At 34.2% G+C, this 27501-nt stretch overlaps 1 long non-coding RNA gene across 1 annotated transcript in view; it reads left to right on the top strand.

Moving 5' to 3' along the window:
• LOC141573147 (uncharacterized) overlaps positions 1–26371 on the top strand; it is a 58084-nt gene extending 31713 nt beyond the window's left edge. Inside the window, exons 2-3 of the long non-coding RNA XR_012498758.2 lie at positions 15040–15207; positions 25687–26371. This is a non-coding gene — a long non-coding RNA (uncharacterized LOC141573147). The remainder of the gene's footprint in view (positions 1–15039; positions 15208–25686) is intronic.
• Positions 26372–27501: the final 1130 nt, after the last annotated feature.

A 27501-nucleotide genomic window follows, 5' to 3' on the forward strand; every position in this document is an offset into this window, starting at 1 on the left:
GGAAAACAGGACAGGGAAGAGGAAGAAGCAGAATAAGGATGTGGTCTCAGGAAAATTCTAGCCTTGCCTCACCCACTGTGGGGAGGGGAGCGCCTCTGGAGCATAACCTTGCAGGAATATTTCCCCTTCAGGCAAAAGACACCCACAGGCTTTTGTACGCACCCTCCTCCATCAGTCAGGAATTGGCTATGGTCTGTTGGGGAGAGTGAGTGGAGTTCTGGGCATCCTTAAGCTCCCTGGCCAGAAGTCCGCTGTCAGCCAAGAATAATTCTCCAGAAAAGGGTGCCGTTCACACATTATTGGTGAGTAAAAATTAGTGTGAACATGTTGCAGGACAATTTGATTATATTAAAATTAATATTTACAAGTCCTTTCATCCCTGTGGAGGAATGTGTGTCCCGTGTGGTCTCAGGGCCTCCCCTTTCCATGCAGCCTGGCCAGCAGGGTCGTTGGACCCCTTACATGGAGGTGCAGGACTTTTCCATGCACACTAACAGAAACTTCCAGGCCCACTAGAGATGTAGTCCCAACATGGACAGACCCAGTGTCACTTCCACCACCTTTTGTCTATTGAAATGTGACACAGACCCACCCAGATTCAGTGTGGAAGGGTGTGAGTCCCCATACCTCTCAGGAGGCTTGGTCACTGGGGCTTGCTTTGGAGACCAGGTAGCACAGGTGCCCTACCAGCCTTTGAGTGGTCTGGTCTCTCAACCTCGCCTACACCTTCACCTCACCCGGTCCAGGCACACCAAGGGTGCTCCCAAGATGCCACGCTTTCATTTGCTTGTCCTCTTAGATCTTCCCAGGACACTAGGATGGTCCAATCCTCCCTTCATTCAGGACATTGCTCAAAACTCACCTAAAATAATACTTTCCCTTGTCAAACTCTATGTCCACTGCCTGCTTTACTTTTCTTCATAGCACATTTCCTCCCTTGACTTATTATGTATTTGTTTATTAACTCACCCTGACTGGAACATGAACTCAAGAGCAGGGAGTTTGACTGCAGTATTTTACCTGTTGCGTTCTTAGTGTGGAAGATTCCTGGCCCATTATAGTTGCACAGTAAATGCTTGTCTAAAGTAAATACATTTAAAATTGGGCATAGTATTTTATCCAAAAAAATTGCATTTTAAGCACTGATCCTCAGAGAATAATAGAATAAGTAAATGTATAAACAGATATTACTATCCAACTTATTTATAGTATATCCTTCATTTACAATCAGAGTTTACTTATTGGTATCTCCAAAGGTGAACTAATCAGTAACTAAACAAAATATTTGTATGTCTACTTCTCCAACACACACTTTAAATAGAAAAGACACATCAGAAAAAAGCATGTATAATACTGTTTACATAATTTTCATGTATGTATGCATGCACACACACATGCACACGTGCACACACACACACACACACACACACACACACAGGTAGGGAGAAATACCTAGTAAGATGTTTAGCAAAATTGTGATTAACACTCTGTGTGATGAATTTTGGGTGACTTTTACTCTCCCTGTGGTCGTCTTTGCTGATTTAATTTCATTCATAAGTATATAATATATATGCTATATAATAAAAACAATAAATTCATTTTGAGTAAAAGTTAGTCCAGTATGACTTGTACTTTCTCTATGAAGCCTGTTTTATTTTAAATCAGCTCCAAATCATTTAATGATTGACTTTTTTCACTGTCATTTATGTCCTTTTTTAAAAAATTTATATTTGTATCTAAAATAAAACCTCAATAGTCTATACTGTAACTCAGAAATTTTGCCGAAAATTAGTCTTTCTCTGTGAATTATATAGTGAAAGTTTGAATATTTATTATTAGATCACTGAATAATACTCACCACAAAAATTCATTAACCACCACCTTTTGATTATTGGAAGACTTGCATCAACCTTAGCCTTGACAAAGAGCCTATGGAAAAGCATAATTATGTAATAGCTTTACAGAAGCATTTTATTGAGAAATCAGAGGTTGATAGAAAAAAAAAAGTTATTGAATTAGAAAGACTATTGAGGAAAACATATATTTACCCAAATTTACCCAAAACTTACCAGTCTTCTCTTCATCCCTACCTTAGAACGATAATTCCTGCCTGCTCCTTTCTACCTCTGCTCTTATACTATGTTCTTTCTCTTCATGTCTACCTTGCAAACTTTATTTCTCTTACCTTTCTGCCTGAAAATCTCTCTCTCTAGCCTTCTTAAACTACATTGGCCCGTGGTGTGACCTCATTTTTATGAATTCTTAAATCATCACCTGATACTCACCCATACTTTGTAGATGCTAGAAACTCAGTAGCATTTTGTAAACAATTGTTGAATCCAGAAAAGTCTTTGTATAGTCTTCCAGATTTCTGGATTGGCCAGTTCTACTATTCACACTTAAATCAGAAGAGGTTTGCATTTTAGCTGTGGACAGGCCTCGTGTTTGAGACATGGGTGTATTTATTACACTTCCCTCATAAGACAACTCACCCTGGTATCCTACAGCCACTCATAAAATATTCACAGTAATACAATGTTTTATAATTTAAATAAAATAGTATATGTGACACAGTGCCCAGTACACAGGAAGCTCTCCGGAGATGTCAGTTATATGTTTAGGTTTTTCTCTCTTTCCCAGACTAAGTATATTTTATAAAGCATAATTGAAACTCACTGAATTTTGATAGATATTTCCTGGAGAATTTTTGAAAAGTATTGGCTCTATTTTCACCGATTGTAAGAAAGAACAGAACAAAGATCTTGGAAATTCTATTGCATAAACAGTCAAGTATGAGACTTTGTTAACAACAGATATGAATATTGGCACATTTGTATGTTAAATCCCAAGACCGATTTAGGGTGAACTTTGATTGCTTTTTAGTCAACAACAGTAGACACTCTGGGCCTCACTCAGCAGTGGCAGATAATTTATTATCTATCACAATAAATATGAACTTATAGTTGGAGATCAGAATGAATGTTATTCCAAGCAACAGTGGTTAAATTGGCAAATTATTCTCCACCATAAATAGAATAACCTTGGAAAGTTGTTGAGCCATAAAATTCACATCACAAAGACATCTGATACTTGAAAAAGGGCCCTGCATTCACTAGCAGAAGGGGTCATCAATCTTGTTGATAGATAGGTGGAGATTAATACTGTTTGCTGGTTCATAGCAAATCATGTAATGCTTATCTTCTCCTATACCAAAATACTTCTCCCCAAATATCAGACATTCTTTTTAAAATAGATTAATATTCTTTCATCTTTAGTGGCTACTCAAACTCTCATTCTTATTTCAGCTATAATAGCCACAGCCTATTTTGAATATGTTATGTTTGAGGCCACTTTAAGAGGACTGTTGTGTATTAGACTTTAGTACATCTAAGTGAATTGTGTTTACATTTTGCTCTTGGCAAATTTATTTTTTCCCTCTGACATATTCGGACAGATTCTATTAAAAATGCTAAGAGGTTAACCCCAATATGAGGCCAAAAATTAATGATTAGCCACCATTTATCTCTCCATTGATAACATCAAAACCTATCAGCTTACATTTTTTTTCCTTTTCTTAGGGTTTGAAAATGATATTATCCTTACTCTAAAGCCATGTTTTATAGACAAAGATTACATACATCACCCTGTTGTTAAATATAAATATTACAAATATTGATTAAAACTGCATCTATACATACATACAAGGGGATCATATATTTCAGACCCAGTTCTCATAAATAAACATGAATTAGCTTGAGAAAATATTTTCACAAGTGGTTTCATTTAAATTTTCTCAAAACAGAAAAATAGTAAGTCTTGTGCTTTCTTTTTCTGGATATACTACCTTACAAACATATAGCAAATAAGGTTGCCTAGTTTTTTTCTGTTTTTTTTTTTTCGTTTTTTTTTTTTTAAGAATTTGAAAATTCTAGTACCTTTCTGCATGTTTTTTTTTCATGGATTTGAATGTATTCTCACCATTCTATGAATTACTACTGCACAGATATCTCTAGCATTTATTTGTAATTCATCACTTATAGTATTTGACATCTGTTATGTTGTCTCTAACCAACTAAATGTTGCTCATTACCATTTACCTCATATCTCTACAAATGCAAGTACAATTTACTATGCAACTTTATAATTATCTCCGATGATCACAGTTTGTTAAAGTTGGGGGAATAACAACCCTAAGGTTGGTCAAATACCTTCATTCTGTCAATATTAGCAGTGAGGTTCAAAGTGCTTTAAGTGACTTGCACAACACCATCTACATTATTCCAGGTGGTTCTAGGAACAAAATGGGTATGAAGCTTCTTGCCTGATGCTTTTGTGTAGCATTACTTTGGCAACACGTATGAATTTGGTGGTTAGCTCTACTTAGCAAGTCCTCAAAGTATGTTCTGGAGCAAAGGCCCTCAATCCAATCACAGACCACTTGTCCTTGACGGTAACTTTGTGTCTTGTCTCTTTTGTCATTATCTCAATGCATGAATACACACACACACACACACACACACACACACACACACACACACCCCGTAATACCTAATTGACATAAAAAATTTTAAATTCACCCAACAAAAATGCACTCCCTGGCACCATATGCCTGTGACTGCCCGGGGGGCACTTTTGTGAACACACAAACCTTAACTTTATTTCTATTGCTTTGTCATCACTTATTCACTAAAGCATTACAAGTCACAGGAAACAAGCATAATCAAGATATAGTGGAACACAAAGTTCTCAATGGTCAATTCCGAGGAGAGGAAGAAGGTCATTGTCCATAAGATGACCTCAGAGTTTGGCATTCTCTACAGGACATAGTGACGTAGTGTCCTGTACATGTAACCACTCAAATATTTGTTGAGTTTATTTCAATTTGATTTAAAAATAGGATTTCTGACAAGCCGTTGACTAAGTGTTCACAATTGCTCATCACTTACCTACTGATTTATATAAAAAACCTTTAGTCAGACTCCTTGACTCCCCACAGGTCCCTGCACTTTGGCTCACCCCCAAGTGTGAGCCAGCACTAAGTACAGAACATCACCTCTTAATAGCTCATTTTGAGGACCAGCTGACCACAGCTAAAAACATATTTCTCATCAAACCACCCTGATCACTCTGTTTACCTCCATTCACTTCCCAGTTTCCCCTCAAAAGTTCTTGCTAGCTCTACATTTACTTCCCCACAGAAAGAAGTCCTTTTTTGTTTGAGATGCTTACAAATTTTGAGATGCTTACAAATCTTGAGGTTGGAGCCCTTTGGCTATAGTCTTTTAATATAAAGTTTCACCTGACCTAAATCCAGATTTGTTTTAGTTTGACTTCATTATTAGACTTAGGTCATAGAAGAGGAAACTTCCTTTGCGGTCTCACATGTCCATATCCTACAAAAAAGCAGAAATCTAATAGCAGTATACTTTTGACATTAGAATGCCTTATAAATCAAACAAATATTATTACTAATAATGCCTTTAGTGTGTTCAAGCAATAGTGTGGGTGTCAGTGGGTTTGTAATAGAGAACAGTGAGGCATTCTGAGCAGCTGTAGGCAATGTTACAGTCTTAATCATAAAGATACTGACTGCAGGGAAGACTAATCAGAATTCTTATTTTATATCCAAATTTTATTTTTGAAAAGCAGTAAGATAGGCCATCTCAGGGAATTTAGCATCACTGAAATCAGTCGAACTTCAGTCTGGTGTCTTAATACCATCTGAAATGCCCTAAAGATAGCTGCCCCAGGATGATAAGACAAAATATGATTACTGGTTGGAACTTAATGTACAAAGGATAATAAAACCATTTCACAAGGAAAATAATGTAACATAAAGTGAGATAAGAAAAGACCATCAGTGCATCTGGCATTAAAAATTCCACATGTCAGAACATTATTATTAGAACAATTTACTGTTATATCTTATTTAAATACCACATTATTTCCAGTGCAATTACAAGTATGATTTTCACTTTTCTACTGACTGTATTCCAAGACTTAAAAAAAAGAAAAAACAAGTTTGGAATTATTTTACAGAGTTATCTGCTTCGTCAAGAGTTAGAAAATAAGGGATGGAAAGGTTAAGTTGTTCAGGAGGCAATGTCATAGACTGGAAATGGCTTGGCAGCCCTTCTTTCACTTGCAACAAGAACCTCAGTTTACTGGCATTCACCCGATTGATTCCTCATTTTAATGGAATTCGAATTCTATTATACACGCTTTGTGGGAAGTGGTTATTTTCTAAAGAGTGAAGGAGTTCATACCTTGGCTATCTTTTTATTACATTTTAAGAGATAATATCCAAAGAATATACTAAAAGAACTAAGGGTATATTTTAACCATTTTAACTTCTGCATCTACAACTTGGAAAATCAGTCACAGTTTAATAAAGGAGAAAAAGAAGTATAAACTGTAGTGGGCTTTTTGTTTGTTTGTTTTTAGTCTTTTTATTGAAGTATATTTTGCAATAAATAAAATCCACAGTTCTTAAATACTATAGGTTGCTTATTTGTGACTTCTATTGATATTTACAGATATATAAATATTGATATAGATTTAGATATAGATACATCTTTTTTAAATGTAATATATAATAATAATAATAATAATATAATGTACAAAAACATAGAGGGAGGAAAAAAAGTGTTTAAAGGATACAAGAAGAATTCAACTTGGATGGACCAGGCAGGATAAGCAATCACTGAGAGAGAAAGCTAACAGAGCAACTCGGGGCTACAGAATCAAGGCTCCTAAAATCAGGTTAAAAAAAAAAAAAAGTATTTTTTCTTGTGGTTTGTTAAGATAAACTAAGGGTGGATTTTGATATGCTTAATCATTCACACAAATTAAATCTGATATCCTGAAAGGTTGTGGGGGTGACGCTGAAGGCCTTTGGATCAGTTTAAAGGGCATCTTACCCAGTTCTTTTTATGAAATGAGAGTGAAGGAGAACAGGAGACTAGATCAAACCCCTGATTTTGAGTCAGGCGGAGGAGGGATCAAGCACCAAGATTGAGGAATCACTATCCTTCTCAAAGTCTCCGTTACTTCACCTGTGAAGTGGAGAAAGTGATACCTCTTCATTACATTGCCCTGAGCATTAGATTAGATAACACATGCAAAGCTCTGAGTACACACTCTGCTTTAACTAAAAGACACAACTGCATGAGAGCACCAAGAAGCGAGTAATGAATTCCAGCCAGGGAGAGAGAGGAGGTTGGGAAACATTTGAAGAGGAGAATTTGACTTGGAAGATGATCAGACGTTCAAGAATTCTATTGTACTTATAGGTTTGTGACCTAGCATGTCTTTGGGAAGCCTTGATATGCAGGTGAATCATAAAATTGCTCTTTTCCCTTTCCATTTCTGTGAGAAGGAGACTAAAGGAGTTAGGACTGAGCATCCCACAGGCCTCAAGTTTGCATCACATGAGTTTTCCCTCTTCAAATCTGTCTCTTTATCACAACCTAATTTCTCTAGGATAAAAATAATTGAGATTTAAAAATTCAAGGAAGTTGTACACAATTTCCCCATACTGAAAATGGGCTTGAAGGTGGTCCAGAAGGTGATACAGATTATAAAGTCTCATTCCTGATTACTGTGGCCGAGGCTGGTGTCATATCAAAGGCGTCCTCATTCACATGTCTGGCAATTAATGCTGGCAGTCATCTGGTACCTCAGTTGGGGATTTTGTCTAACCAACTACATATGGCCTGTGCATATGGCCTGGGCTCCAAGAGAACAGCTGGTTTCCATGAGTGGGTACCCTATAGAATCAGGTGGAAGCTATAATGCCCTTCATGACTCAGCCTTCCAAGTCACATAACATCATTTCTACCTCAGTCACAGAACTTCCTAGATTCAAGAGGAGAGAATGCTCCTCGAGTGGGAAAGAGTCAGTGTCATATTATAAGAAGAACATACAATATAGAAGTATTATTACAGCCATCTTAGAAAATTATGTCTGCCTTAGTGTGTCATCTGATGGTAAACAATATTACTACACTTGGTATGGGTGTTAAATGTAAAGTTTTTGGAACATTGTAAGTACCCAATAAATATTAGTTATCTTCTCTTTAATACACAATGAAATAATTATTTATTTATTATATGTTCTCCTTTGCTTGTGTCTGATCCAAGTCTCAGGAAACATAAAAAACTGCACGTCTTTCATCACAGTGATTACTTACCTTTTTTTTTAAATCACTTTTTGGTTTTGTCAATTACATATTCCCACAATAATGTGTAAAAAGGAACCCCAAGACCTGAGTGGCATACAATAAATTTATTTCTCGGGTGAGAATTGGCCATGCAGATTGGCTGATCTTGGCTGGGTCTGCTCACATGTTTGAGAATTAACTGGTTGGTGTCTGGGGAAAATGCGAGAATTTGGTTCTATTCCACTTACCGTGGTATTCTGATAAAAATTGACTCTCAAGGGGGAGAAACAGGAAAAAGCTACAGCATTTGCTCATTCTTGTGGTATAAATAAGCCCAATATGGTCAATTTCAGGCTACCAGTGGTTTATAATAACTGGCTTACAAAATTCCTGAATATTTATCAATGAAGTCTTAGAAACCTGTACAAATCAATTCTAGCCCAGCACCATAACATATTTCTCTCTAGAAGAATGGCCTGGGCATGTTGTCATGGTTATGGCAGAGGTACAACAGGCAAAGCCCAAATATATGAGCCTATTTCAAACCTTTTGATTGGGTAATGTTTGTCACATCCTATTAGCCAAATCAAATCAAATGGTTGATCTCTTTGTTCGGGGGTGGGATAAATCACTCTGCTCGTGGAGGCAGGACCCTGAAAAGTCACATGGCAAAGGATTTAGATATAGATTTAGGCTCATTATTGTAATATACCACACTGGATGTTCTCATATGTTGTTTAAAGAACATGTTTTCCACATTCATAATTTTAAAACTGAGGCAAAAAACAGCAACAATGATTTCAGTTTCACAATATATATTCTGAGTAATCAGCATCATTTGCCTATTTTGGTGAAATCAGTTTGACTGAATTTTACATCTTATCAGCACACACATTCTGTTACATAAACTCTCACATATGAGTTTGTGCACATGCAAAACATCCAGAAGTGACATAGAAAAAGTAAATATTATGATTTTCTTAGTCTGAGATACTAGACATTTTTTTTCCAGGTTTGAGGAAATTGTTCATGGCAGCCAGCTTTCTTGTGATTAATGGAATTCAGGAGAGATAGAGAGAATGTTGGCACATCTAATGAAAAAAGAACAAGTCTGGGACTGTATTCAGAGGACATTAAATGATGATGGTCCCTGGAGGTGTTGCTTATCCTCTTAATGTTGGATTATCTTCTCATGCTTATAAACTTAACACTCTGAAATGCTAATTGAATCTAGATCTTTCTTTTTGGAAATTTGCTAGTAATGCCCATTTGGTCTTCACTTGGCAAAGACCCATGAACTAATTATGAAAGTAGGATGTTCTGAACTGTGACCTAAGACGTAACCTCACCAGTGATTAAGTATGACAGTAACTTATCAATTATAAAAACCATCGTCTCTGTTGCTGTGACCATAACAGGTACATAAGTATTTCTGTTGGGCTTTTCTCTTCATTTTTCTCCTCTCTTTACTCCTGCTTTTCAATCATTCAGCTATGGAGAAGAATTTCTCCCTGAAATACTGAGGAGAGCCTAGCTTTGTTTTGTAATATGTGCTAAACTGACTTTGGGTAGGGAGTGACGACTACTTGTCAAACTCAGTGGAATATAGAGTTATTCAAATGCTCTGACATGGGCATCGAAAGAAAAGAACAATTATCTGTGGTTTACCAGGAATTCATAAAAAAAAAAAAACACACACACAAAAAAACACTGCAGTTATTCTTATAGAAAACTGTGTATTCTAAATCACTGATCTTTCCTGTTAATATTATAACATATGCTACCTCCAGATGAGTGCACAATGAATTATATAAGCTCTCTTTTAATGAATAATAATAAAAGGACAATAGTTCAAAAATGTTTCCATCAAAGCATCTGCGAGAGCTTTATTTGTATTAATTTACTTAGCAATAGTTATTGATTGAGAGGTTGGCATTATTACTCTTCTTATTTTGCGTTACTGAAGTTTATTTCCCCATAATTGATGAATCTTATATTTGTAGGTTCCTTTAGTAATTCTGATAATATAATTTATGGAATAAAATTGATATAAAGTATTTGATTTAATTGCAATAGTAGAACAATTGCAAGATTTATACTATGAATCAGGATTTTTTCCTAGCTGTACTTTTCTTCCCAAGGTCTCCTCTGTTCTTTGATATTTTATTTCATTATGCTGTTTATCAAAGAGCTATTACTTAATAACTGGTTTCACAGAGCTCTTTGTCTAGTGAGAGTTTTATTTTTCTTTCAGGATCAACTCAGGTCCTACATTGTCAAGGAAGACTTCCCTGTGTAATTGAATATTTTCTTCTTTTTAGACTTTGAGAATACTTCTATTATAAGCATATATATATATATATATATATATATATATATATTCTTTCATATATATAATTTCTTTCAAAGGTTGAATCTGTTAATTGTTCTCCAACAAGATTTTTGTATTCTATTAATGCATTGAAGGCAATTCTCATTTCTGCTCCTGGCTTTGGCAGAAGCTCATATGTGACTGATGCCCCCATTGAAAAGAACTAGAAGAGCTAGATAAACTATTAAAAAAAAAGAAAATCTGTTTGAAGGCATTAGAAAGATATTATGCCTCCAAGATCTGAAGGGCTAAAGTCTGACAGAAGGGAAGTACAGATCAGTGAGCCTGACATTCGGTGCTATATTTTTCCTTGCAGCATTTTCAAATTCAAAAGCAGTGTTTCAGGAGCTGAACAGAACTTTGGGCAGTCTAACAGGATGAAGGACATAGCTGATGGAGTTCAGACTCTGCCAAGTGGAGGAGCCAACTTAAACACATAATGTTTCATTGGGGACTCTACGGACCTGGACCCTTAGATTAAGTGTAAAGCAGCATTTCTCCAAGGAGTATATTTAGTCTTAAATTAATCAAATTCCTCATATTAATTATGGCAAACTGTCTCTCATGCAAGTATATTTAAGAAACAAATTCCTACAAAGCAACAGTATGCAAGACAGTGTGGTACTATTGGCATAGACAGACGTACAGACAAAAGGAAGTAGAACTGGGAATCCAGCAATAAACTCTTTTCACATTTATGGTCAGTTGTTTTTTTGACAACTGGTGCTAAGACAACTTCATATCCACATTCAAAAACATAAAGTTGAAGACCTATCTCATATATATACAAAAATTAACTCAAAATAGGTTTAAAAAAAACCAAGAAAGCCTAAATGTAATAGCTAAATTTATGAAACTCTTAGAAGAAAACATAGAAATAAATCTCCATGAGCTTAGATTTGGTAGTGTAGTCTTAGACATGACACCAAAACTACAATCATCAACAACAATAACAAAAGATAAATCGGACTACCCCCCCCCAAAAAAAAATGTTTGTGCTTTAAAGAACACTATCAATAAAGGGAAAAGACAGCTCACAGAATGGGAAACAACATTTACAAATCATGTATCTGATAAGAGACTTATCCAGAACATAAAAAGAGTTCTACAACTCAATAAAAAGACACCCATTTAAAAAAGGGCAATGGATCTGAAAATACATTTTTTCAAAGACCATATAATAAAGGGCTAATAAGCACACAAAAATATGCACAACATCATTAGTCATTAGAGAAATTCAAATCAAAACCACAATTAGGTATTTCATACTCACTAGGGTGGCTATAATAAAAAATAGAAAATAATAAGTGTTGCCAAGAATCTGGAGAAATTAAAAACTTCATATACAGCTGGTGGGAATGTGAGGACTTTGAAGAGTTGAACTATATAGTACGTAAATTTGAACTAATGGGTCTACAACTTTCAAGATACATATTTCTTTAAAATTTACATGGAAAATTTATTGAAATTTGTTATAATCTTAACCAAAAACAAGTCTTAAATTTTGAAAGTTTAAAATAATTGAAAAAAGTTATTTGAATACAGGAGAATTAAACTAGAAAGAGAAAGCCAAAAACAGCTTGGATATTAACAAAGAGCATTAAGTAACCCATGAGTCAAAGAAAAAAAACATAATGGAAATAAGTAATAATTTAACTTAAATAATAATGAAACTATTTACGCAAACTTTTGAGATGCAGCTTAAATAATGCTTGGGGAAAATTTTATAATTTGATACCAGGTCAATAGGAAAAATAGCATACTTTCCCATACACAAATGACAAATAATTAAAAATGAAACTAATAGATGGATTCCTTTTAAAATGTTAAAAATAAATGTGAAATAAAAACAATTCACTAGAACAAATCCAATGAAACATGGAAAACTTTCATCTAGGACATTATGAAAATTTGAAATAAATTTAAATTATACATAAGATACTCAATATTACACGAGTGTCAATCTCACTAAATAAATATTTAAATTCATTACAGTCTCAATCATAATCTCTGCAGAAATTTGACATAGATATTGATAAGCTGACTCTAAAATCCATTAAAACAAAAACAGATAAAAAAGACTTAATCAGTGTTGAAGAACAACAACACTAGAAGATTCTGGTATGCTATAAACAATGATTAAAATAAAATAGTAATAAAAAGCAATTTGATAAGGAGACATTAATAAACCAATATACCAGAGGAACACATTAGCCCCACACATACGTGGGTATAAGAGTTACAACAAAGATAATACTGCAGAGCAGTGAATAAAGGATGATCTTATCAGTAAATGGCATTGGGTCAACTAGATATCTATATAGATGGCTAGTCATAGACAATCTCTTTAATCAATCAGTTTGAAGATCAAACAGGTCATAATGTGAATGGTTTGAAAGAATGAACAGCTTGGGCCTGCTCTGGCCACAGATGGCTCTGTCCACTGGGAGTCAAATGGTATTTTCCTTTCTAATAATTATATTTTGAGTGATTCCTATCAAATAATTTAAACTCTCTGGGCACTCTTTCCAATCTGTTTTTTTTTCTAGGAGACTTGAATTGTTCCCTGTGATAGGATTTCAGGTGCAGTGTAAAACCGATTGAAAAACAGTAGAAAATTAATATGCAGACAGCTATTAAAGATGCTAAAATTAACAAGATTAGTATTTAAGATGGCTTGATAATTTGTATCCAGAACATATAACTGCATCCAACTGCATCTTCACCACTGGATAATGTGGTTAGGACTCATTTTGGATTTCTGGCACAGTAGATTATATCATTGAACCTGAGTCATTCAAAAACCATGTTATGTACCTTCTAAGTAACTGTGTGGGAACTATTGATAAGAAAGTGAACAAGACAGAGAGATTCTTTGACCTTATGAATTTTATAATTTAGTGTGATATTATTACAATGTTGGTATTTTTATAAGTTAATAATGAGTCCAAACCATTTATTAACTTCCTAATTGCCTACACTGATTAAGCATCTTAGACTGTATATTTTTCAGCCTGTATTGTCTCTTAAGAACATCACACTTCATGATTTTCCTTCTCAAAATACAGAGGAGAAATTTCTCTTAGCTTATACTTTTCTCCTTGTCTCCAAGTACAGTTGACCTTTGAACAGGACTTTGAATTGTGTGGCTACACTTGTATATGTGGATCTTTTTCAATAAATACAATGAATGTATGTTCTCTTCTGATTTTTATGATTTTGTTAATAACATTTTCTTTTCTCTAGCTTCCCTTATTGTAAGAATATAGTATGTAATATAAATAATATGTGGAATATGTATCAATCAATTGTTTATGTTATCAGTAAGGCCCAGTCAACAGTAAGCTATTAGTAGTTAAGTTTTGGGGAGTCAAAAGTTACAGGCAGATTTTCCACCGTACGGGGATAGGCATTCCTAACTCCCACCTTGTTCAAAGGTTAAATGTGTCCATATATTCAAAATAATTTTAAAACAAAGTTGTGTTCAGCAACTCAGGAAAGCCTACAATCTTTTTATAATAAGCAAGTTCTCCAATTTTAGCTCGAGGAAATCATTACTGTCATAATTGTTTTAGAAATACAAAAACTGATTATATCATATTCCATTCCAAGTCCCACCTGGTCAGAATGCCACTTTGCAGAAACGGGGAAGTCTATGAATGTTTATTGGAATCACACAGAATCCTGTTTGTAATTCACAGCATTGATTTACTTTTGAAAAGGTGAATAGGAAAAAAAATGTAGAGGAAGGTAAAAGCAAAAGGGAGTGAGACTCATTTGAAAATTTTTAGCTGGCAAATCACTTTGCAGACATTTCAAACTGTCTTTTCTTGATTATATCTTTTCTTGCATTACATGATGTTTTTGACACCACACAAGAAGACATGTCAAAAGTAACATCACAAATGGAAGACAAAGACATGGCAGACTTGGGGCCTCTGAACTGCAGGGTTTTGATATTCTTTTTTTCTTCCACAATGCTTCACATTTTCGATTTTCCCATATATTGTTAAGAAGAATTCATTGACTTATCTCTAAAGTTGTTTTGTGATTCATTTTTGTTCAATCCTTCCAAAGTCTCTCTTGTTTGAAAACAAGTTAAGAAAACTTAAAAAATAGTAACTACAAATTCACATTACCTTAGGACGTGATGAATGTAACGTCCTCAAATCATTTTTTAAATGTAACTTAATCTCCAAATAGTTTATTAAATGTTTTAAAGCAGGTGATTTTAATGTGGAGGATATGTGTTTTAATTCAGTTTCCAAAGGCCAAATTACAATGAGAATCACCAAATTATAACTAGAATTTCCAATTGGATTGTTTCTCAACCTGGTATCCGAAGGGGTTTTCAAGCACATTCTGAGAGGTTATTGAGATGGCTCTAAAAAGCTGTAATTGAGTGCTTTCGTTTGTAATAATAGCATATGTTATGAGCATACTCTGCATTGCCTGCTTACATTTATGACCCAATATAGTTACTTAATTGTAATGCCCTCTTTGCAGTGAGTCTGAGATATTTCCACCAAATGAAAGTCCAATCATCTCACAGTACATCAAGCATCTGATGATTCTACTGAATTAAGAAAGAGAATTTCAGTGAGTATGGTGGTATGGCTCTTGATGGGGATTGTAAAGGCATGTGAAGATCAAGGAACTATAACCACATTTAAGGTAAGTCGACTTGTGATAGTTCTTGGCAATAAGTTATGAATGCTTAATACAGTATACCGTGCTCCCAATGTTAGCAAAGCATTTTTATGAAGTATTTATTATAGATTTCATTATAATTTCACTATTAACAGAAAAACTTCACAGAGTTGTCAAGTAAACTTCATTTAAAATGGCATTCAGAATAATTTACTGGTAGAGTGTAGTGAAATCTGAAATCTGGTTTTCCCCAACAAACAAAGCTTTGAAATTATTGGCAATATCTATACAAAAATAAAAAAATGGAAGAATAGTCACTCTCAGAATAGTATTATTGATACATTTTAAACTGTAACAACCCAAACACAGATTAAATATAGAACCACCTCTCAAGCTACAGTTTTATATCATCAGACCTAACATCAGTGATTTAATTTCAGGAAAACAGCATAATCTATGACAAAATTTTAATGTTGGTTATTAGAATTCATTGGTTTTGTGGATAGGTCTTTATCTCATTTATAAATTTATGTAGTTTATAATGTTCTATAAGAATTATAACCATGTGTAGATTTTACTTAGCTTTATTTTTGCACGCTGAGGATCCAGGAATACGTTTTTTCCTCTCAACAATGTCCAAAAATAGGGCCCATATATAATTTATTATCCCACTGGGATACTTCTGAAAGTGAAAGCATATATAAATAATAATTACTTGGTGAAGTCAGACGTAAATTAGATCTTTTCTGGGCAAACTGAGATGCACGGTCACTTAAAATACATGGCCCAAGTATGGAAATTATTGATTTAACCCAGCCCTTTTGTTCTGAAAAAACAAACAAACTGGCATTCAAAACCACATCACTAGTTAGTAGCGAGGCTGACACTCGGTCCTATAAAATTATTGCTTTGATGTCCCTGATCCCATACAGAATGAGAAAAAGGAGGTTTTTCAAAGAACGACAATGCATATCTGTCACCAACTTCCAGATGGCTATAGAGCCACAAAGGGTCAAAAGACTAGAGAACAAGCGCCAGAATTGATCTTCCACTTTGCAGGTGAATACATATACATAGCAAAGTAAGCTTCTATTCACCAATATCCTCAACTAATTGAATTCACCACATTACAGTGTTGGTGGTAAATGCCAACAACGTAGGTCAGTATTACAAATATATTTGAACCTCAGGTATGTCATTTGCACGCACCATTCCTGGGGTATGTGTTGAGCTCAGGGCATTTCAATCCAATCTGCTCACTATAGCTCATCTGTTTTCTACTCTCAATCTTTGAAAAGATCCATGATAGATTTCCTCAAACAATAATTCAATAATTTTCTGAATGCCAAACTTTTTCCTCTAAGAATGTGAATACATGCATTTTAAAAAGTATTTCAACAAGTGTGAAAGTAGGAAGGAAATTCAGGGTAATCATTCACAGACCAGGAAATTCAGGTGGCTGAAACGCTTTTCCTTCTTCAATAGCTTTCCAGATGATGGAGGCTTTATTATAATTCACTTTACATTTGCTAATGTAGTTCTACTGAAAGTCACATATTCTAAAATGGTATTTTACTCCTCCTCTCTCTTCCCCATGTATGCCATCATTAAACACCATTGATACAGAGCCACCTGTGTATACAGCACTCAACCAAGCATGGCATTTCTGAAGTGATTTGGAGAGAGATAACAGCAGGTAAAATTGGAATATTCCCAGAGGATGCTCATTCTGCATTCAGAGGCATTCCAGATATTTTTGAAGAATTTCATTCTCCAATTTGCATGATTTCTAAATACATTTCGCATACTTTTCCAAGTTTACTAGCTGTATTGCAATCTGTACATTAATATTTAAGCTTATGCCAAGCACGCTTAAATATATGAATTAACTAAAGATAAATTAGGTGCACATTTATGTAATATTCTATGGAAGCCATGTTATTGTGGCTTCTTAGCTTTGGAGAGAGAATGGAGCTCAAAGAGTTCCTTCCTTGCTGACCCTGCCATGCACTCGAGTACCTTTGGTACCATTCCTAGGCTCTCCATGACAGCAAATAAATACCAATAGACATCAGTAAATACAAAAGTTCAATTAGTTAATATTTTAAATCATAATTGTATCTCAGAGAATGATTCATTCTCAGGGTTGTAAAGGGCCTGTCCCGAAAAGTGTGTGTTTCAACTGTTGTCTCTTCAAAATGTCTCTGTTGAAACTCTCCAATCAGTGGACAAACATTACTTCTGAAAGCTACCCATTCTGTTTTGTACAGCTCTACAGTTTCTTTGAATATGACAATATCTATGGTAGGTAGAATTTTGGTCTCCATGATCTTTGCCCCTTGGTTTTACTCCCATGGTTCTGTACCACAAAGGCAACTTTTTAGATGTGATTAAAAGAAAAAGAGGAAGTCAGAGACCCAAAGCTTGAGAAGGCTTCAATGTGCCATGTCAAGGAAATAGATACCTCAGTTCTGCAATGGTAACAAACTAAATTTTGCCAACAATCTGAAGGAGCTTGGAAGTGCATTCTTCCCCAGAGCCTGCACGTAAGATCCCAGCTCAGTTGACTTCTTATTTTCAAGCTTGTAAGCCCCAGAGCAGGGAACCCAGTCGTGTCATGCTATGCCCAAACTTCTGACCCAAAAAACTGTGAAATAATAAATGGATGTTATTTTAAGCTAATACATTTTTGGTAATTTGGTAAACAACAATAGAAAAACAATACCCATTAAAAGTATACAAATTTTAGAGAGCTGCTTGTTCAACGTTTTTTTTTGAAGTGGTATCTCATTGTGATTTCTTATTTTTATTATTAAATTTATTGAGGTGACAGTGGTTGGTAAAATTACATAGGTTTCAAGTGTACAATTCTGTAATACATCATCTATATATCACATTGTGTGTTCACCACCCAGAGTCAGTTCTCCTTCTATTACCATATATTTGATCTCATCTACCACCCTCCTTCCCCCTTACCCTCTGGTAGCCACTGGACTATTGTTTGTGTCTATGAGTTTTTATTTCTTTATTTGTTTGTCTTGTTCCTTTGTTGCTTTCATTTTTATATCCCACATATCAGTGAAGTCATATTTTACTTAGCATATTAATCTCAAGATCTTGAGTGTCTTGAGTCTCAAGACACTCAAATAAGAGTGTCACAACACTCTTATTTACTCTTGAAGAAAGTGAACTTTAAGGTAAGTTAAATGTTTGCCCAAACCATAGCTTAAAAGTGACTCTATCATTATTATTACATACTAGTCTCCTAATCTTCCTTACCACATTAATTTGTTGATTCGTTCCTTAAAAATATTATCTGAGCAACTCTTTTGTAAGAAATTAAGAAGACAGGGAGTTTGAGATCCTCTAAGGGGTATATTTTTCAGCTACTACTATAAGAATATTACAGAAATGTAAGTATCAAATTATAATATATATAGGAGCTATCTGGTAAGAGTGAGTTCAGAAAAAGAAAATTGAATTTTCAAAGGAAGAGATCAATGAAATTCCATAGAAGTGCTAACATTGATCCTGGGACTCAAAGATAGTGAGAGTAAGCTGTGTTTCAGCTGCTCTGAGTACTCCTGGCTTTTACATATTGACTCTAACCAGCCTGAAAAAAGACATCAAGAGCAATTCATGCTTGGGATGAGAGCTTTTTCCCAGGTCTACCTTTCTTCAATCCCTTAAAATACCTTTCTTCTATCGGTACCTCAATTTCCCTGACTCTATCTAGTACTATTCAAGTTTGGTAACCAAATTAATAGGGCATCTCTGTTTCTTTCCAGATTCCCCTCTTACATGACTTCTCCCAATAACTTATACTCAGATGACACACCACAACAATTGATGGAAACCTACAACTTTACTTGTCAATGTATTAAAAATAAAATAATATGATGGGGAATAAGATTAGGAACAAATTATATCACACCTTTCACTGCTACTGAAATAAAGTAGACTAGAAAAACACTGAAATTTTCTGCTTACAATCTGTTGTCTCACATAGAAACCATCACCTGCAGCTCCCAACACACACACACACACACACACACACACACACACACACACACACCTCGATTGCTCGCTCACACACTCACTCACCTCTACCTGCTGATTCTCCCATTTTTGTTCATGTATCAAGGATATCTGAAAGCACACTTGATTGAACATTTGGCAGCTTGGGGTTCTCATTCCAGTATCCTGATTCTTTTTCTTTGGACAAATGGGAAATCTTAGGCCCGTCATTAAACCGCCAAATACTGTGCCTCAATCTGAATTTTGGACCTGGGTGAACTCTAGCATCCTTCCTATTTCTGTGCTGTAATGATTCCATAGAGCCCCAAGTCAGCTCAGAATTAAAAAATTAACGTGATATTTCTTCTTACACAGATATGCAACCATTTCTAAAACTTTGATAAATTCCAAAGTCTCATGTTTTTCTGTTTTTCTTTTTTGTTTTTAATATGTGTTTTCTCTCAATCCCACCGACACTGTGCTAATTCAAGCCCACTTTATTTCTTATTTGTATTATTGTAATAACTTCCTAAAATGTATATATATTTCCCTCCAGGAATATCTGTGTATTTCTATTAATTTTTTTGCCACACTTATTTCTCAGAGCAATAAGTAGCTGGGACATTGTTTATGCAGATGATTTTGTGAAAGCGTGCATCATCTCTAAGAGTAAAAATCTATATAATATTGATTAACTAATGAATATTATAGATAGAAATTATATATAAATTGTATTATTGAGAACAATTTAGATTGCTAATAGCATCTAAATTTGTTAAATTAATCAAATGAAAGTAATTTCAAGAAGATAGCACATAAAATGGATGCCCTTGGAGTATAAAGAATGTATTATTGTTGGCGCCTCAGGAGGAAAAAAAGCAATATAACATCATAAAAAAAATTCACCTCACAGAAGAAAGTCAGTGGGAAAGAAATGAAAGTCAGATTAGTTTATATAATGAAAACAGCTGGAAGGCCTCTAGTTGGCTGAACTCAGTAATTTCTAGGCTATTCCAAGATAGATGTATGTGTATTTTAGGTTGTTTTTAAGCTGTCTCTCACATGAAGACAACATTGTATGCATAATGTCTTTACAATTATACATATATCTTAGTAAAATATTTTTAAATTTACAAAGTACATATCGTATCAACAATATAGAGTTTTAAACTGGGTTTTCATTATATTTTAATAAAACTATGGCAAATATTAAAACATAGTCTTTTCATTTTAGATAACAAATAAACAAATGCTATGAATGAAGAACTGATAGTGTAGTATTGGAGTTGTAGGGCTAAGGCGAAATGTTAACACAAGATTAGTTTTTTATGAACATAAACTGAGTTTAATCACTTCTCTACACTCACGAGCTTTGTGATATAGGCAAATATATTTTATATTTATAATATTCAACTTCTACATATAACAATAATGTTAACAATGTAAGCTTTATTATGCTATTTTGAGGATATCTAAAATCACAGAAAGCATTTAACACAATGCTATGCAGAATGTTTTCATCATTGCCATTATCATCATCATCACCATCCTCTGTATCTTTGCATTATGTTGGTCCATGTTATATATGCTTTGTGATTTGAATTATGAATAGATTCTAAGATTAATATATATTAACATAATATTAATATGATATCATATGTATTAATATATATGTAAATACTGGGGTGCCATAAAACATATACAAATAGACACTTTGGTCAACGTTGCTCAAGCAGTGGTTCGCTGTAATCAGAAATGTCTGGACGCTGATGGTAACCACTTTGAGCACCTCTTGTGATTGCAGAAGTCAAATGTGACTTATATTCATCTTTTGTGATCGGTATATGTTGAGTTTTAGAATTTAATAGTTTTCCTTTTAAAATATGTATGTATGTTTTGTGTGTGTACATGTATATATATAAAATGTATATATATATGTGTGTATATATATAATATATATACACACATATATATATTAATATATATGTGTGTGTGTGTATATATATGTGTGTATATATATATATATATATATATATATATATATATATATATATATATATATATGTATTTCATAGCCCTGTGTTTGGCCTTAAGAATCTTTCACCAAAGATGACTCTTCATAACAGTATTAATTGTTTATATTCATATCTTACCCAATTTTTTTAGCTCTTGCAGGTAAAGATCATGTATTATCATACATAAAGCCTCAAAATAAGGTCAAAAATAAGAAAGTAAACCAGTATTAGCAGAAAATTTACTGTACATCATAATAGTGTTAAGTATTTTCCAGACATTTTAAGGTAGGTTTTGTTAACGTTTTCTGAAATATCGAAGGTTTAAATAACTCCTTCAAATGCTAAAGAGCTGGTCGGCAGAGAACTAGGTCACACTCTCTTCCTTATATAGTCTACAGGATGCCCTGACTCCTTCCCAGTACCAGGAGTGGTGCCATGTACACAAGAGCCATTCAGTAGAAATTTGTGGAATAAATGGACAATCTAAGAAATAAAGCGTGGATAGCAAATTCTTTATTAACTTAAGTTACTTTCATCATAGGCTCCTTTATTCCTGTTTTCTGACTTTTCTCAGGAAAAATCATTATTTATTTTGAATTGGAACTTTGGTTCATTTCTCTACACTGTTTTTATGGAAAATATTGTAGAATTACATCTATATATCACTAGTAAAATCAATTGAACTGAAATATTAACTTGGCTGATAACATCACAGTATGTCCCTATTTTGCTATGTCAAGGTGATTTGTGTGATGAATGTAACTCTGCCCATATTTTTAATTATGACTGTTATTACAGAGTTTTTGCTTTAGTGTCTATCGAGTTTACTTCCAGAGCCAATAATATCTAATCCCCGTAGTAATTTATGAGAGCCATTTCCATTGTAGGTCGGCTCTGGATTAAATAAATCTACCACAATTCAATAACTGTTGTGCCAAAAATGAGCCCTGAGGAAATGCCTATCCACAAAACTGCAAGCTATCTTTAATGTGAAGTTTTCAATTGCTGGTTCTCATCATTTGCTCAGTTCATTAGTCATACTGTTTTCCAAACAAGCAAATTGGATTATTATAAGACAATGGGCCAAATACTAATGCTATTACTATTCTGAGGATTCATTTTCAAGTTATAGCGTAGACAGGTCAGAAAAGCTTAAAGTGACATTCTTCTTTGAAACCAACTCTCCCATCTATGGACTCAAGTTACATCCAAACCATTTGAGACCATTGGGAAAGAAGTTCAAGTTAAATTACAGACAATTTAAATTCAAAAACCACTTGACTGAAAAGGTGCTGCTTTTTCAAATGCACACCGAGTTGTAGATACATATGTAAGCTAATTAATTGGAATTGAATGATTATTGACTAACCTAATGAAGTTTGTGGTTGCTTTGGTCTCCTGAAGTGGCTAAACACAATCCTTCGAGGGACTTCAAACTAACTTAGACTAGTTTTTTTCTTTTTATTAATTAATTTATATATATATTAATTTATTTATATATATGACACTAAATAAATATGTATGTGAATAAATATATATGTATATATATGACACTAAATATATGTCATTTATATTTCATATATATATATATGAAGTCTAACAATGAAGTTTGCGAATTCATCCTAGAAAAAGTGCTACATCCCTCATTGCTGAATATCACTACAGTCACCATCGAAGTACTCCCCTTGGGAAGCTGTACACCGATGCCAGCACCTAGTTCACCCTTCAAAGCACTTTTGGAACTCTTTCTGGAATGGCCATCAGAGCTTCGTCATATTACTCTTGATTTCCTAAATGTCATCAAAATGACATTTAGGGGCATCAATATTCCTTCAATATTTCCTTTATCTTAGAGTAAAGAAAGAAGTCATTGGGGGCCAACCAGATCAGGTGACTAGAGAGGGTGTTCCAATACAGTTATTTGTTTACTGGTTAAAAATTCCCTCACAGACAGTGCTGTGTGAGCTCATGCATTGTCATGATGCAAGAGCCATGAATTGTTGGTGAAAAGTTCAGGTTATCTAACTTTTTCCCTGCAACCTTTTCAGCACTTCCAAATAGTAAAGTTGGTTAACTGTTTGTCCAGTTTGTACAAATTCATAATGAATTATCCCTCTGATATCAAAAAAGGGTGAGCAACATCGTTGCAACAAATTTGGGAACCTTCGTGTGTGTGTGTGTGTGTGTGTGTGTGTGTGTGTGTGTGTGTGTGTACTTCAGTGAAAAACTGACTCACGGTTTTTTACTCATGTATATAAATGGATGGAATTATGATCAATATAAATTGATGAGATTAGGATTTAGATTGTGGTAGACCCTTAAAAGCAAACTCACTATATCAACATCATTAAAGCACCTGCACTCCTTGAGAAAGGGCTTCTTCACAATTGAGTTTTGTCTCATGTCCAAAGAACTGAAGCAGTTCTCCATAATAATTTATTACAGTGTTTGAAAGAATAAAATAACTGTGTAGATTTGTGTCTTCTCCTCTAAAAATAAGCACATATGGCTTATTAATAATCTAAAAGTGTCAAAGTCAAGCTACTGTACAAATTAAACAAATAGACTAAAATCCAAAGAAATTGTTCATTAAAATTTACGGTGTAGATCCTTTCCAATGGCTAGTTCATGTGCCTAGCTCATGAAAAATTTGATTTCTGAATCAGAGAACCAAAGCTCTTAGAATTAAATGGAAACAAAATAATGATCTGGTAACAAAGGGAGAGCCATCAACTTAGATGGTTCCTATGAAGGATTTGGATGTTGTTAAACAATGATCGGTAACACCTTCATCACCATTTCCATCATTGTTCATATTTTCTAGAGTTTCAGTAGTCGGGAAGACTTGTACCCTCAGTTAAGGAAACAAAACCCCAAACTTTGATGTCCAGTTGAACATTTACATCTAATGCAAGTTGCGGCTAAAAAGGCAAATTCCAAGCATGAGAATGTAGTGTTACCAGATACAGTTAAGAGGAACCTGAAAAAGTAGAATTTTGTTCAAATATCACATTTTGGCATCATTTCATTTATTGCTTATTTATTTATAGGTGATTTTTCTTCCCAATTAATTCTTTCTAGAAGACAGACATGATATCTTCAGCATCCATAATCAAATTATTAGCCATACTTTCCAACTATAAAAAAAATACTCCTGATCACACCCAGACCTGTGAAGGGGTCTCATGAAGCCATGGAATAAGTTTGGCACATTATGTTGGAACATTGTTTTTATAAATAATAAGTAATATGAACTATCGTTTTGATATTGAATTATGGGTTAGAATTCCAAGGTTATATGAACTCTAATGAAAGAAGCATAAAAAATAAATTATTATTCTTTGGATCATTTGAAAATGATAAAGAATAACTCTGTTGTTCACTGGTAAATGGAATCGAGTCAAAATTTCTGAGTTTATGTCTTCTCTGATCTTAGTTAAATTCATTTTTTCAACTTCTAGGCTTCCCCTCCACCAAAGGGGGATGCAAAGTGCTGGAGCCAACAAGTCCTGTAGAATAGAAGGGCGGCAACAACTGCCACAGCTGTAGCTCACTGACTAATGTGCTTAGCAACTCCTTGCTCCAGCTGCATGAGGCCAGGATTGGACCATAATGGGTGTCAAAAGTATAGATTTGCCCAATAAAACACAGACGCCAAGTTAAATTTGAATTTCAGATAAAAAATGAATATATTTTAATATAAATATGTCCCAGATATTGCATGGGTCATACTTAGAGTGTAAAAAAAAAAAAAAAAAAAAAAAAAATGCATTGTTTGCCTGAAATTCAAACCTAACTGGGTATCCTATGTTTTTATTTCCTAAATCTTGCAACACTACATCAGTGATTGTCTCCTTAGGCCTGCCAAGTTGTCCATCTGGAACTGTCATGATCTGTTCCCTATATTTAAGATTTACTTGGTGTTTGTGTCATTTTCTATTTATAACATACTTTTAATTGTTCCATCCTGTTTATCTATATGCAAAACACATATACTCCATTTATTCAATGACTAATGTCTCACAAGTCACTAACCTACTTATTATGTATATTTATTGCTTCTCATGAGTTTCATCCATCCCACTGTGTTTCTTCCCTACTAAAGCTGAATAATTACTCTCAAAGAATACAACAAGCATACATTGTACCGATTTTACCAATTATTCCTATCACTATTATTATTATTTCATTTCCATTCCAAATCATAATTAATTTAGAAACAAAGTACACATTCAATTCATCTTTTGGGAGCAACCGGGTCCTATCTCAGCATCCACCCAGGTGTTGAAGCTAAAGCTTCCTACCAAGATTCATTGTACCCAAATTTTGGGCCAATACCTGCTAAAGCAGGTGAAGTCTTTCCTTCTCCAAGAGTGGGGGTGGGTGGGGGTGAGAATATGGAAATACAGAGAGAAACCACTGTCAGTTTGTCCTAAAGCCTACCAGTCATCAAGCCTTTGTTTTTTCCTAGTTGTCAACAAGTCACTCCCATACGAAAATACTTTGGTGGAAGATAACTGCTCTTAGAAGACCACTATCCCTCATTTGGTTTACAAATCAGCCCCAGGACACATCTCAGCGCCTTAAACGCACCATGCTTTTCAAGGAGTAGGTGATTTTTATCTGATTTGAATTCCAATGGAGTTATTTTCTTTTTTCTCTTCAATTTCCTCCAACATTACAAAGTTATCTTCTATATCTCAAATAAAATACTGCACTTTTCTCATTATAAATCAGGCCTACCTGTTAAATCTTTTCATATGTGTTGTTCTTTATAGCATTTATTTCAAAGAAAGTTTAATGCTTGGCTTTAGATTAATTGATTAATATTATTGTTTGTCAATAACATGTAAGCTTCATTGTAGCATTATTTATGATGGAAATTATATAATGTTCAGAATGTTCATTGGTGGACTATTTTGTTCATTGTTATATCCTCTACAATTCAAACTGGTACATGGTGTATACATAATAATCAAGCTGAGATGCATTTGTATTGGGCCTGACATAAAATAGAAGTCTAAATAAATTCTAGTGCTACTCTTACACAATTTATAGTCTTATTTTTAAAAAATGTGCATTATTTTAATTTAACATTGGCATGCCTATTTAAGAATTCTTATTCACTGATAATAGTACATAAAAAGTTTTGATGATTTTGTTTTTGCTTCTGGATTTATTTTAATTTTTATTACATTAAGAGACTGATTTTTTTTTTTTAATTAAAGTTTATTGGAGTGACAATGGTTAGTAAAGTTACTTAGGTTTCAGGTGTACAATTCTGTAATACATCATCTATATATCATATTGTGTGTTCACCACCCAGAGTCAGTTCTCCTTCCATCACCTGAATTTAAGTGGCGCTTATTTTTGCATTTTGAAGTACACTGATTCCCTGGTAATGCTCTCCTAAAGAAAAATCTAATTTGAGCACAACTTCATGAAACTAGAGACTTTAACTGCTATCAGATAATAACGTGAAGATATTCCACATGCAGGTAACACTGACAAATGCTTGAGAATTAAATAAGAAAACAGGTGTACTCATGCTATGTCATCTTCAGTTCCCAAGATATTTTACATTTTTCTAAACTCGACTGCCTGAGACATAAGTTAGAAACCAAATGACATTAAAATTCAGTCATCATCTCAGACTAGAATTTCACCCTGTGTTTAACTCAAATCACTGGTAAAACTTTTGGATGCCATTTTTTCCATAATTCTTCAATGTTCCTTGTTGCTCTCAGAGTTGCATCTCTCTGTCATCTGCTTACAAATCACTGCTAACAACAAAACAAACATGAAAATAATGAAAGAAACATGTGCATTTGAATGAGAAATGTCATTGTAATTCACCATACCAGGTAGTAGTATTTAACATATTTCCAACCCTTCCCATTAGTTTTCATAACTAGAATAATCATTATAAATATGTGTAGACAGAAAAGGTGTGCAAAGTAAATATGGGCCATACCATATGAATAGAAGACAATTTAAAAAAAGTAGAAGACATTATCTACACTTTCTGAAAATCCGTCATAATAATATTTACTCATTTTAGAGACATCTAGCTGAGTACAAGAAAACCAGATTAGTTGAAGGCTCCCCAGCTGCCAACCCTTGCCAACAACTCACCAGTGTCTTCCCAGATGGTCCTGCTATTACTCCATCCAAAACTATATGCGCCATTTATCCTCCTACAGGCAACACATCACTTGGATTGAGGAATAGAATGACAAACTCATGTGCTCTGTGACAGAAAACCACTCCTCTCCTAAGGGCATTA

This window comes from Rhinolophus sinicus, chromosome 4, assembly GCF_057876585.1.
Source record: "Rhinolophus sinicus isolate RSI-liver-muscle chromosome 4, RSI-T2T, whole genome shotgun sequence".
Lineage (NCBI taxonomy): Eukaryota > Metazoa > Chordata > Mammalia > Chiroptera > Rhinolophidae > Rhinolophus > Rhinolophus sinicus.